Source organism: Pteropus vampyrus, unplaced genomic scaffold (genome assembly GCF_000151845.1).
Source record: "Pteropus vampyrus isolate Shadow unplaced genomic scaffold, Pvam_2.0 Scaffold362, whole genome shotgun sequence".
Classification (NCBI taxonomy): domain Eukaryota; kingdom Metazoa; phylum Chordata; class Mammalia; order Chiroptera; family Pteropodidae; genus Pteropus; species Pteropus vampyrus.
This window is the reverse complement of record NW_011889143.1, coordinates 478,245-490,275: the sequence shown is the minus strand read 5'-3', so window position 1 is coordinate 490,275 and position 12,031 is coordinate 478,245. Positions and strand designations below refer to the sequence as shown.

Genomic DNA, 12,031 nt, shown 5'->3' with positions numbered 1-12,031 from the left:
TATCATACAAAGAGTAAACTCGAATGTAAACTATGGATTTTTGTTAAAAATAATGTATCAATATTAGTTAGCGAATTTTAACAAATGTAGTACACTAAAGCATGATATTAATAACAGAAGAAGCTGTGGGGAGGGCGGTGAGGTGATATATAGGAACTCTGTGCCCTTTCTACTCAATTATTCTGTAAACCTAAAATTGCTAAAAAAAAAACATATAGCGTATTAATTTTTTTTTTAGCCGAGGCAACCCTTGGTTGACCTCACAGATTGCAAGGACCTTGTCAGTTTACAATCTCTTATTTTTTTTATTTTTATTTTTATGCCTACAGCACCTGGTCTTCCTAGGTGGTCTCCCATCCAAGTACTAACCAGGACCGACCCTGCTTAGCTTCCGAGATCAGATGGGTTCAGGCTTGCTCAGGGTAGCATGGCTGTAGACCTATTAGATTTTTAAAAAATGAAATAATGAACCACCTAGGAAGACCAGGTGCTATAGGTGTAAAAAAATAAAAAAAATAAGGAATTATAAGCTGACAAGGTCCTTGCAATCTGTGAGGTCAACCAAGGGTTGCCTCGCCTAACTTTCCCACATATCAATTCATTGAATAAATATTTTTGAACAAATATTATGTGCCAGACACTATTCCTAGCTTTGGGGCTATATAAGAAAACATATAACATGGTACCTGCCTTCAAGCAATTTCCATTGTAGTGTCAGATATTGTTAAGTGAGCGTGAACTCACACTATGTAGTATCTGGTAAGTACTACATAGGGGTGAATACAGAGTGCTAGGCAACCACATAGAAGAAGCAGCTAACTTATTGTTGGAGAATAACGAAAGGCTTCCTGGAGGGAGTAACTTCAGGAACAAACCATTTCTAACCTAAATCAATATATCTCTTTCCGCCTCCACACCCCCTAAATAGCAAATATATTTCTCCTGAGTTACTGGATTTGGTTGAATTCAATGTAGGAGAATTCAATGTAGGTGAATGCCTCTTATCTGCAGCTGCAAGTGAGTAGGTCCAGAAAATTTCCTCATTATAGTTAACAAACTGTGCCAAGAATTAAAGTTTGTTCAAATAGAGCCTCAGGATGGGTACCAGGAGAGCTTCTGGAAGTCAGGTACAAGACAGAGGTCAGAAATCAAGGGAAAACAAAAGTGAAAAAGAGTAAATCATAACAGGACTGTGGACAATTGGGGCAAACACTGCTGACAGAGTGTTACTACTGCCTATGGCTGACCTTTATGGAATTCTGAATGAGGGGCTTGTGCTAGGAAACCCAATCCATTTAAAGGGCCATATAGAGAACAGACAGCATTATAAAATATCAGAGTTAGCCCTAAGGATCCTTCAGTTCATCCAATATCTGTGTCATTTTTATGGCAGTAATATTTTACTGTGCAGGACCCAATGCAAAATGAAAATGTGATGCTCCTTGTTCAAAAAAACCATTATGAATTTCAAGATGGTGACAACAGAGCATTAAACCAAGTCCAGGGCCCTTCTATTTGTGGGTTTCAGTGTAACTGTACCAGTCACACACCCATGAAGCCAGTTCTGCCCTCACCTCTCGTTATACGATTGTCTTGCAAATGCTTAAACTCTGCTAATGAATACCTTTAAATTTGTAATGTCTCTGGGACTTTAACAAAACCAGAGGCAAATCAAAATTCATTCAATCCAGATTTCAAATATTCATCCCCATATTCTCCTCATTAAGGTGGGACATGACCAGTGGGACAATGGTTATTGCTGGTCCTTGGCATTTTCATCACCTGCCTTCTGAAGCCCCATATCGATATACTTACAGGAAGCCAAAATTTTCTTCTAGCTTGGGAACAAATAATGGATAGTGAGTGGTATTCAATTAAAACCTTGCTGAATTAATGAATGGATTCTTATGTCTTAAAAACTCCATACTCTGTAGTTTAATATTTCCATTGCTAGGCATATTTCTTAAGAAAATAGGTCAAAATACAGACAAATTATTTTGAATGAAGATATCTATCATGATACTATTTATAATTATACTAATTTAGATACAACCTAAAACTTCACTAGTTTTAAGCAATATAGGAACGAATTCTTAAATAATACTAACTAAAAACAAAGATACAAAACTAAATGTAGGAAAAGAGTATAAGTGTCAAATACAAGGACACATGCCAAAATGACAACAAATACAAAGAAATATGCCAAAATGAGAGCAGTGGTTTATCCTGGATGTTGGATTATAGGTGTCTTTTCCCCCAGAATGTTTTTATGTTGCTGCTACATGCGATAGGACTTTTTTTATTTTTACATGTGAACATGAGTTTTTCTCCTTTTTTATATATTTGTTTTTCTTTTCCCCATAATCCTAGGTCCCTTTTAGGTTCTTGCCTCGAGTATTTTTTTTTTTTTTTGTGGAAACCAATACCAAAGCAGCATAGTTTTGGACATGTCCTGTTGTTCATAAAATCCTAAGCCCACTGAAGAGCTGACTAGGTTTACGTAAGTGAAATCAGAGAAAGAAAGTAAAGTATCTTTGACAGTAGGGAAAGAAGGTGCGGATTTCTCCAATCTGGAAAAAATGCATATCTACGATTCTGAGGTCACAGAAACCTGTGCGCCTCTTAGACTAGGAGCTCTGAGAATATGGCAGAATCTCACATGTGGGGCAGCAATCTCCATTACCGTGATGGCCCAGAGGAGAGGTTAGAGGTCAATACTTAATTTCATTTTTGGACAACTCTTTAAATCCTGGTACTATCCTGGGAGGAGAAATGCATTCATTTATTAACGGAAACAAACAAGTGACAATACAAAACCAAATAAAGTTAGTTCCACACTCATCTCAGATTTCAAACTAAGGTTGGACCCCTTGATGACCGACCAAGACCAAGAGACATTTTATGGAAATAAAATTTCAAGAGGTCACATCTGTGATCATCTTGGATTGTCACAATCCTACGATGTTGACAGAGCTGCTATTATTATTCTTATTTTTCAGATAAGAAAATTAAGACTGAAAGAGATTAAATTAAGTGCCTTGTGCATAGTTACTAAAGTGAAATGTTACAGAGAAAGATTTGAACCCAGTTTAAGAGTTTACAATGTGTGGTGGTGAGAAGACCATAGATTACAGAGTTGGTTCCAGTATTCCCAGATGTGCAACCTAGTTTCCAATCTGTAAAATGGGGATAACAGCTCTCCCATAAAATGAAATGTAAAGATAAAATGTGATCATGTTCTTCATATATCTGGCACATAACAAACACTCAGTTAATTCATTGCCTCTTCCATTTCCCAGGTGTTCTGATTCAATATTCTGACTTGATTGGGTTTCAATATTTCTCAAAGCATGGTTGCAAGCAATCAGAGACCTTGTTGTAATTTTCCTGATCCTATTTTGGTAGTACTGAATGAGAGCTTCCAGAGGTGAGACCCTAGAATCTGGATTTTATTATGCTTCTTTAGTGGTTCATACGCAGAATAAAGCTTTAGAACCACCACAATTCTCCATCACATCTAATGATACTACAGGTTTTATAAGGCTTATCTTACTGAGAAATAACTTTTGTCAAATTCATCTTCTGTGCTGATCTTTTTTTGCTATATAGAGATATTTATATGCTAGAGCTTATCTTTGGTAAAAATACTCATTCGGGTTTATTAAATATTCAGAAAACATTTTAACAGATAAAATCCCTAACCAAACTGAAATCCAAATCTATTATGCTAGTGAAAGGAAGAATTCTCCTCTACTGGTTTCTCTTTTAAGTTGACAAGACACTGAAATATGATATGTGTATTTTATTTGGTACTCAAAGTCCAAAATTCACTTCTAGTTTTACAAGGAGACTTACCTGGTCCTTAGCCTCATCCAGTCAAGTAAGACAATTTGGGATTTTAACTTCCATGCAAGGCAAAATAAACAAGGTGAAATCTACACCAAATACAGTGCTTAAAAAGCTCACAAAGATGCAAGCAAGCCTTCAGAACAATAAGAAATAAGCCCAAGTCTACATCCAGCATTAATCATAAGAGAATCTTAATGACATGAGGTCTGTCTCTCTCTCTATACAAGTGCTTCTCAAGATTTAGTGTGCAGAGGATTGATCTAGGAAGTTGATAAAATGTAGATTCTGATTCAGAAGGTCTGACGTGGGCCCCATGGTTCTTTACAAGCTCTCAAGTAATGCCAGTGCTGATCTATGGAGCACACTTTAAGTAGCAGGGGATTGTAGGGCCCTAGCAACACTAATTCTTAATTTTCCCATTCTTCTTCAATGTGCTTTCTTTTTACCTTTTAAAAAATTTTTATATTAGTTTCAGGTATACAGTACAATAGTTGGATAGTTATATAATTTATGAAGTGAGATCCACCCAGTACCCATCTGGCTCTACACGTAGCCATTACAGTAATATTCACTATATTCCCTATGCTGTACTCTACATCCCTGTGACTGTTTTGTAACTACTAATTTGTACCTCAATGTGCTTTCTTAATCTGTGCTCCCAAACCATGCTATTTACATGATTATTTTGCATTTTACTTTATTTGCCTTAAATAAGATTAATTGTTCATATATATGATGCTAAAATCAGTTTGTAGTATCCTTGAGGACAAAAATAATGACCAATTGGTTTAAATCAGTGCTTATTGAGCATTTATTGTATATTGGAAACTGTGATAAATGTTTTTATTTAAATTCTCTTCTGATTATTACAACCTGTTTTAAATAGATACTATGATTTTCATTTTGCAGCTAAGGAAAGTGAAACTCAGAGGTATTAAATAATTTGTCCAAGATGACATAGCTATTAAATAGAAGACATAGAGTAAAAATAAATCATTTGATTCCAAGATTAGTTTACTTTCAATCGTAGTGATGCTTAATTATCATTGTATAACCAGTGGATCTCATCACCTCTAGCTCAAGGTACAGAGACAGGATAAAGTAGACATTTGACGAGTTTGTTAAATGGATGTAAAATAAAAAAAGACCCTATCACTTTGTTGTTTGGTTAATTCTCTGTTAAAGTGAAAATGTGTTTGTGGTGCAGATGGTATAGTTTAAACAAAAACATGTTTTGTGAAGATTTTTCATTTTTTCCCAAGCTTGTCTTATTGAGTATATTTACATTGGTTACTGCATTCATTCAAACAGCATTTATTGAAAACCTCTGCAGAGAACAAATATGGAGTTACAACCATCACTAATGCAAACTCTCTGCCCTCAAGATACTCATAATCTTGTGGAGAAGAGGGAGAATGAAGTGGAAAGAGACTATTGTGATAGGAGAATATGAGTGATGGAGATGTGCAGAAGGTACTAAGAAGCACAAAGAAGGAAGGCTCTAAGTGGGAGGAATTTAAGGAAGGCTTTGTGAAGGAACTGGCATTGAAATTAGATCTCAAAGGATGATTAGGAGTTAGAGAAGCAAAGAGAATGGCATTATGTATCACAGTGCATCGAGTAGCCTGAAAGGTATCAGAGAAAGAAGAGACACATAAGTGAGCATGGTCTATTCAGGACTAGAGGCATTTCAGGATTGTAGGCACATAAAGCGAAATGAGGCTGGAGAGAAAGGTAGAAACTACATATGGAAAGCTGAACATGCCTTGCTTAGGAACTTGTAATTTATCCGGTAGAATAGTGTTTCTCAAAGCATGGTCCTCAGACACATGGGGGTACTCAAGACGCTTTCAGGGGGTTTGCAAGGCCAGAACTAATTTTAAAATAATACATAGGCATTATTTGCTTTTTCCCTGTGTTGACATTTGCACTGATGGTGCAAGAGCGATGGTGGGTAAAACTGTCATATTAGCACAAATCAAGACTAGCACCAAAGTATACTACAAAATGTACTAGTCATCTTATATTCTTCACTGTCAGGTTCTCAGTAAAAAATAAAATAAAATAAAAAATAACCATTTTCACATAGGAATAAATGCCCATGAGTTTTAGAAAGGTAAAAAATATATTAATTTTATTAAATCTCAACTCGTGTGATGAACTAGGACATATGCATAAATCGCCTCTGCTGCAAACTGAAGAGTGATGGTCATCGCTAGGAAAAGCGGGTGTGTGATTGTTTGGGTTGTGAGCTGAACTAGCTGATTTTTCCACGAATCACAGTTTTTATTTGGAAGAATGACATACAGACAAACTGGTTATTCAGATATGGTATTTGGCAGATATTTTCTAAATAATAAATGAAGTGAGTCTGTCACTTTAAGGTAAACTGATAGTATTGCCGATGACAAAATTAGAGCTCTTAGTGAAAATTAAAATTTAGAAAACTTGTATTCGCCATAGTGAGCTTGACAGCTTCCAAATACCTAAATACTTTTCTGATGAGATTGGTGATGATATTAACAAATGTGAATTTTTGATGTTTATAATGAAATGTGACAACATTTATGCAGAAAAATCTGCGTAATTTAGTGAATCAAAATGTTTTAAACGACTGGTGCTTGATGTGACAAAATCATGCATGGATAAAATATCATTCAAAATGTAAGACAGACCAAGGACTTCTGGTAAATCAGAGTAAAAGAAATTCATTGATAGGACCTAAGAGTCCATATAGCAACTAGCCTTTACGAAACTACCACTTGTTTAGTTTTTGTGCACTACCAAAGAAGAACAACCAAAAATATCCAAAGAAGCTAATAAAATAATCGTCCCTTTTCCAACAACATATCTGGGGGAGGCTACATTTTTTTTTATGTACTTCAACCAAAACAATATATTGCAACAGAATAAATGCATCTTCTATCAAGCCAGACATTCACGAAAAATGTAAAAAATATAAAACATCATTCTTCTTGCTTAATTTTTGTTTTAAAAAATATAGTTATGTTTCACAAAATATCTAACTTTTAATGGGTTTATTATAGTTACTCTTATTTTAGTTTTTAATATGGTACATATTGATAGATATAATCCACATAAGCAAAAGCTCTTTCTGGTCCTCAATAATTATTCAGAGTGCGAAGGGATGCTAAAACAAAAAGGCTTGAAAGCTGCTGCTATAGATGATAGAAAGCTACCGAAGGGTTTAAAACAGAGGGCCATGGTCATATTTGAAGTTTAGATATATTACTCTGTGCTCCTCATGACTATTTACAAAGATTGAGTATGCCTGGTACCTTACTGTTAGATCCTTATACTTGGAAGAACATCCTTTTATATATTACAAACATTAAACATGTCCAGGCCACAGCAAGATTTGTAGTGGCAGGTCACTTTTCCAGTAGGTAATAAGGTGACTTTGACCTAGAAAGGTTAAGTAACTTGCCTTCGGTCACTCAAAATATTCATGCAAAGATTCAAATATGGACCTATCTGACTCTAAAATTTATATATTTTTTCTAGTACACTGTGCTGTTTTGATCCTTCAAGTCTTCATTATGAAACAGAATTCCTTTTCTCCAAGAACGAGAGAAGCTTCTCTTTTCGTGAAAAGAGCATCAAAAATGACTCCTTGTGTCCTTGCCTCACATTTGCCTTCTGATGCCATAGAGTCCAGAGAAACAGGTTGCTTACAGGGAGAGCACATAATCAGTCACTGAAAGAAAAGTTATTTGGAAAGGGACATGGACCATCATGAGAAAAAGAAAGTAAAACTGCACTCCTGTGCTACCATAATACACATACACTTGGGCAGCCATACTATGCACATAGCTACAAAGGAGTAATTATATTTATTACCTATTGTGTCTGCAAAAAAATTACTACAAAGTTAGTAACTTCAAATAACACAAATTTATTATCATACTGTTCTGTAGGTCAGAACTGCAGCACAGTTCTCACTGGACTAAAATTAGGTGTCAGTGGGCTGTGTTCCTTCTAGAAGCTCTAGGAGATAATCTGTTTCTTCGACTTTTTCAGCTTCTAGAAGCAACATCTATTTCTTGGCTCATGGCTTCCTTCCATCTTAAAAGCCAGCAATCACATCACTCAAACCTCTGTTTCCATTATCATATCTCCTTCTCAGACTCTGGGTCTCTTGTCTCCCTCTTTCACTTATAAAGATCCTTGTAATAACATCCTGGATAATCCAGGATAATCTACCCTTCTCAGGGTTATCTGATTAGCAGCCTGAATTCTATTTGCAACCTTAATTCTTCCTTGCCATGTAATGTAGCATATTCCAGTTTCCAACATTAGTGTGAGGACATACTTTGGGCCATTACTCTGCCCACTACCATATTTTTTGCACTGCGCATGCTCTATATTTAAGGATATAGAAAAGCATAATGCCATCCACACTTTACTTCACAAACACACACACACACACACACACACACACAGTATTCTAAGTAGTTTTCAGTTTGGGCACCTTTATTTTCATAAACCATACAGATGTCACTCCAAATTATGTTGTTCCTTTTTTTTTCCCTTTCTGACCTAGCATTACCTAGAAATGCAGACTTGGATGACAAGAAATTGATTGTCCTGAATCCTGCTGAGGATGAGTTACTGCTAATTGGTTCTTTGAACAGACTGAATTGAGATGAGCTTCTTTCAGTTTGCAATTGATGGGGATAAGTTTTATGTCAGCAAAATCCATAAAGATTCTGGGGGTGTTTTCCTTGATTTGGTGCATTGTCTTTCCACTTATTCGGCATTTTTTTCAGACCAGACATCATGGTAGGAGAGAAGGTGACCCTGATACATTTGCCCTGAATAGACATATCTGATCCCCTTGGCATAGCTTATGATGTTATCTGACTAAGAGACTGATTTTGTTTCAATAAATCTAAAACATGACAATGAGCTTCTGTTATTGACTAAATAATCCACTCATATTCCTCACCAATTGCACTAGAATATTTTGGTTCTACTTTTGTTGCATTGTTAAAAGTTTTATTTAAAATAAATACTCAAACATTTTAAATATCCACATAATAGTCTGTCAAATGAACAAATGCACCTTGACACTCTGAACTTCCATGTCTTTGTAGGGGTAGCGATAGAGAGGGATACTGAATGTATCTTTCTCTGGGCTTCAATTTTCTCTTCTATATGTTGAGAGATGCAGAAATTAAGATCTCAGGCTCCATAACAGGCTTAATTAGCTCAGTGGGGTAACTGCAGCTCTTAGCCCTTCTCACTGCTCTAGCTTATAAACAGTTGGAGGGCTACAAAGGAGCCAAACAAAACTTTAACAACACTATAAATGCCATGCATCCTCAAGAACAAACTCACGAACTTGAATCATTCAGAAATTCATCCTCAAATTAGATATCCACCGTGCCAGAAAGCATTTATAAGATTCTGTAAAGTGTAAATTCATTCTCCAATGATGAGAATTAATAGTATATAAAATGGTTAGATAACCTATCTATTTCATAACTTCCCTTTGTAGTATCTTTTTTTCATTAGCCGATACTGTTGATGCTGTATTATTATACCAAATTATCTTGTCCTTTAGTTAAAATTTAGTCCCTAAAGACTGATTTATCTTAAATATGGAATGTTTAACACAACTCCAAATTGCAGCTAAGTAGTCTTTTAAACTACAGTCTTTCATATTTAGAAGAAAAAATACAATATAATAACTAGGCAATCTTGTTGACTCTTCTGCTGTGATGTTATTTCTGCCCTGAAATGATCATTTGTCTTCATTTTGCCAAGTTTATTGTCCCAAAAGGATACCAAAAAAGCCCAAATTTCTACCTGCAACAAATGTTCTGGTGGATTTAATATCTCCACTAAGGCAGCTTCTAACACTAGTTTTTTGGTTGTTACTTTGAGGAAAAGCATCCTTTCATTTTGCTTGTCTTTTAGTTTTTGAAAGGTCAAGCAGTTGAATCTGACAACCTGTAGTCTTTTACTAACAAATAAGAAACTGAATCCCAGGGGCCAATGGCCCATATGTCTGCCCATTAACGATCTATGGAATGCTCTTGGCTATGTCTTGCATCACACCAGTGCACAGAAGAGTGGAAAGTAATTACAGGTCACAGGCATTTATGCAAATGAAAATACGCATGAAAGGCAAAGGGTCATATTGCCTAGGGAAATCTCTGCCTCTGGACAATGTTAGGAGAAAGGGAAGACAGATTGTTTTCTGGGATGGTTTGGATCCTGGGCTGCAGATAAAGGGAAGCATGAGGTCATTTCTTAAGAGCTTTCAAGTCTCCCAATTTTATGTAGCACCATGCTCTGGTAGATATGAGCAGCATTTCCCTTTGTATTCTAGTAGCTGGAAGAATTTGCTAAAGGAGAAAAAGATATGTGATATATGCCAGAGGGACCTCTTGGAGAAATGGTTGGGCAACTTAAAAGTGCTAAGCTTCAGTTTCTTTCTGTAAACAAAGGTCAACTTGGTTGATGGGACATGATGGGACATTTCCACTCCCTTTTATCTATCTTAAGTTTCACATCAAGGTCTGTACCTAAAGAAACCTCTATCTTAAAAATGATGTAATCACCATATGTAGCATCATTTGGCTCTGGAGTTTTTGTTGTTCTCACATTTTAAAAATCCATTTCTTAATATTTGTACTATCCCGACAATGAATAGACAGTGAGTGCATTGGGTTAGTTCATTTGAGACATTCTGCGTTTCCAAGCTAAACTGCTAGTGGTATCCATCTGTTTAACAACATTCAGTTTAAAATTAAAGTGGGAAAAAAAACTGTTGACAGCTCTGGGCAAACTTTAACAGAATGCCTATCTCCTATTGTATCTACTAGTAGGAGCTCAAGGGGATTACAAGAGCACCTCTGGCTTGTTGCTTTCTATAAAATTTGAGAGTTTTAGTTCCTATTTGGATTCCCAAGTATAGTATTTCAGGTGCTTAAGATAGAGTCATGTCTCCAAGGTCAGTCCACTATCACACTTTTGGGTCGCATTTAACCACAAAGAGCATGAGCTTTGAAACAAACAGACACGGATTTAAGTCCTGCATCTGGCACTTACTTGCCATATGATATTACACCATCGCATTTTTGCGCATCAGTTTTCTTGTGCATAGAATGGAAATGTCTGTTAATAATCTCCTAGAATCCTTGTGAGGGCAACTGAAGATGAAATTTGTAAAGCAACAGCAAAACTCTTTAATGTAAGAGGCCTTCAAGTAATATTAGTTAAGTATACAATGCAAAAATGCCTATGGGATGTAACTGGTAATTCTCACTTTACAGTCGAAGAAACAGCTTCAGAGACATTAAGGTACTTGTTCAAAGTCACACAGTTTCTTAGGTCTTTAACCAAAGAGCTGCCCTTGACTTCTCTTTTCCCTCGAATCTACTCCCTCTCAATATCTATTCCATTAGCAAGTTCTACCCTGAAATTTGATCTCAAATCCTGCTATTTGGCACCATCTCTGCCATAACCACCTTAGTCCAAGTCTCTCACTTTATCTCTCACCTGGCTTATTTCAACAGCCTCCTAACTGGTCCCTCAACTCCAACTCTTACCTGCCTTACTGTCTTTCCTCAATACAACAGACAGGATAAATCATAAATGAGACCATGCCCGTTCACAGCTGAAAACACAACAGTGACTCCCACTGCACTTAGGATTTAAACCGAAACCCTTAGCGGAGCCTTCATGACTCTGTATTCTCTGATCTCTGCAGTCTCTTACTACTCTTCCTCTTGCTGTCTGTTTCAGTAACATAGGTTTAATTCTAATTGCTGCTCCTTATGCAGCTTCAGGGCTTTTACACTTGTCTTTCCTCTGCCTGGAAGGTGCTCCCACCAGATCCTCCCATAGTATCTCCTTCTCATTTCTCAGGTCTCTGATCAAAAGTCATCTCAAGAGGCCTTCTCAGACCATCTTATCTAAAATAGCATCATGTCCACATCCAGTCACTGACTCTTAAGCCTGCCTTATTTCCTTACCAGCCCTTACTGCTATCTAAAATTACCGTGTTTACAAGTGAACAGGATGAACAAACAGAGACTCATGGGCATGGACAATGGGCTAGTGGTTACCAGAGGGTAGGGATGAGGGGAGAAGGGGGAGGGAGATGGGGAGGGGAATTTAAATCATTTCTTTAATTGAAATAAATAAATAA

General features: G+C 36.4%; 1 pseudogene; it reads right to left on the bottom strand.

The window, feature by feature from the left end:
* Nucleotides 1-320: 320 nt before the first annotated feature.
* On the bottom strand, nucleotides 321-439 carry LOC111731330 (annotated as a pseudogene).
* Nucleotides 440-12,031: the final 11,592 nt, after the last annotated feature.